Source organism: Cavia porcellus, unplaced genomic scaffold, assembly GCF_034190915.1.
Source record: "Cavia porcellus strain 051 isolate PalLab524CR breed Dunkin Hartley unplaced genomic scaffold, mCavPor4.1 scaffold_26, whole genome shotgun sequence".
NCBI lineage: Eukaryota > Metazoa > Chordata > Mammalia > Rodentia > Caviidae > Cavia > Cavia porcellus.
In genome coordinates, this window is record NW_026947509.1 from 24,086,842 (window position 1) to 24,089,597 (window position 2,756).

Consider the following 2,756-nt stretch of genomic DNA (forward strand, 5'->3'; position numbering starts at 1 on the left):
CAGCTTTAAAGCTGAGAATAAATTATAATGCAGGTAAATTGTTTTCATAAGTATCTGCATTAAAAACACATTAATCTGGATTCTCAAATGTGGCTAAATTTATTCCTCACATCCAACAGAAATATACGCCATAGACAACATCACTCTTTTTTTTGTTTTCTCCTACAACCCATGTTGCTAAAAATGAGTTTTGGAGGGATACACTTATCCTGGTTAGAACTTCTTATTGTTCTCTTGTTTAATAGTTTCCTGCGCACCACACGTTTACACCTCCTATTAGTCCATGTCTGCAGTACATACTGTTTACATTCCTCGTGTGGAACTGGTACCTAACACATCTCCATTCCTCTTTTAATCCTCTTTCCATCCCCTCCACCCCATCTCTTAACCTCCTTCCCATTTGTGAAGATAGATGTATGTTTTTAAAGAAAGAAAATGTCCTATAATTTCCTTTTATAGTTTTACAGTTTCTCAGTCAAGGAACAGTCCATGGAGCAGAATCTCCCAGCTCAATTGTGAAAGCAGTCATGGAGGTGAGCACACATGGGTACCTGGTGGGTCCCAGGGGGGGCCCTAACCAGTCAATCTCTGATGCCAAGAATCTTTAGCTGCTCCATTATGGTTAAACACCAGTTCACAGAGAAATCTCAGGAAGTTGTTATCTTTCCATAGCCAGGATTTCTAGGGACTACTACCAGGCAGATGATGGTGCTTATACTACAGGGTGGGTGACAGGAAGAACAAGACATGAGATTTACACAGGAACCTGTGGGACATTTCTGTATATACCATATTTCTCTATCATAACCTCCAGAGAACAATGGCTATTTTACTTTTGCCTTCTACATCTCCTAGATGTTCCTTTCCAGTCATTTTAATCTGGTACTGTAAAGAGACAGAAATCCTAGGAAACTCGATTACCAGTTTAATGTAATACAACTCACCGTGTTGTACTCCCTTGTATACTTTGTGCACTGAGTGCGAGAAAGTATACAAGGGAGTATATTTATTCATATTTAATTTTCATATAAAATAATAATGAAATTATGCTGGTGTCAAACTTGATGCAATTCATCTCCATGAAATTTAAAACAAATTAAAATACATGTACAAAATCCTGTATGTCACTTAACACATTTTTGAGTGAAGTTCTTTGTTTTTCACTGAGTTACACTTCTCCTTTGGTATCTTGTAACTTTTATACTGCAATATAAAGCTAACAGATTTTTAAAAGTAAAGAGTAGGATATTGACAGTACAGAACAAAATAAGGAAAAATAACTTGTTATCCCATGCATACAGAGAGAGAGAGAGAGAGACAGAGAGAGAGAGAGAGAAAGAGAGAGAGAGAGAGAGAGAGAGAGAGAGAGAGAGAACAACCATAATTGTGATAGTTCTTTCTGAACTTAGATGTGAGCTTGTACTACTGCATAATTTCTTTATTTCATTACCTATCTATTATTCTTTTTGCCCTAAGTATGACTACTCTCTTGTCCATGGGGGTGATGACCCAAGGATGTGTATCTGTAACAGTCTAAACTATTGGGTTGCTGTAGCTTTCTGTTATATCTTATTATGATTCATGGAAGCACTAAGAGGTACCCACATGTATTCTCCTTTGTGTCATTATATTGTGGCATAGAGTTTTTCTGGCTGCTTCAGTCTGTCCCCAAACATGTGGCTGGATCATAAATGCTGCTTGAATCTGGAAGGCCTGAACCACCTGGCTGGGTTCATATATCCAAGACTAAAAACATAAATCTTCAGGGTAATTCAATTTGCCCTTTGCAAAAACAAAAATTGAGTCTGTTTAGAGATTTTTGTCTTTCATCTTGGTTCTTGGTATTTGTAACACAATGTAAGTAAACTTTACTTTTTCAGTTTGTGTTCGTTTTGTTTCATTTATATTGTTTTGAATTTACCTGTTCAGGGCTTGCTGAATCTCTTGAATCTGTGAAAACTTTCAAAAAGTTTAGAGATATCTAGTGAATATTCAAAAATTATTTCCCCTCTCCTCCCTTTTGCACCAATTTTACATATTTTAGGTCATTTTAATTGCCTCAAAGCTCTCACCTTGCGTGTAGTAAACTTTTGCTGCCTCAGCTTTAGAAGTCTGATATTTTGTCCCAGCAATAAAACAATAGTTGAGTGGAGATAAGGATGCAGGATCTTTTGAGAAGAGGAGGGTCTCTAAGGGCTTTTTTTAAAGAGTGGCCTAACTCTTCTCTGCACCTCCCTTCACACTCTGCTTCCCTGCAGCCTTGTTGTGCGCAGCTCACCTCTGCCACACCTGTCTACCACACTAACTTTCCCTGGAGCCAGAGGGTTATGAACAAAACATCTACAAACTGGGAGTCAAAATAAAGCTTCCATCCTTTAAACTGTGGGTATCAGCTATCCTACCCCAGCAATGTAGAGTGTGACTAATACAGACACCAAAATGAACAAACAAGACAAAGAACTGATGATACAAACCTTTGGTTCTTTGAAAACAAAGAAAAGATGGGTGAACCCTGAGCCCAATTTACGGAAACAATGGGGAAATTCCAAAATTTATAAAAGTAGATATGAAAAAGGAGACCATTGTATTAGATACCATTGAAAGCCAAAGAGTAATTTAGGCAATATTTTGAAAAACATATTCTAATATATTGTCAATGCTAATAAATGGACAAATTTCGAGATTGGTATGACCTTCCAAAATTGAAACAAACTCATAAAAAAACCTAAACAGATAAAGTATGAAATCTATAATGA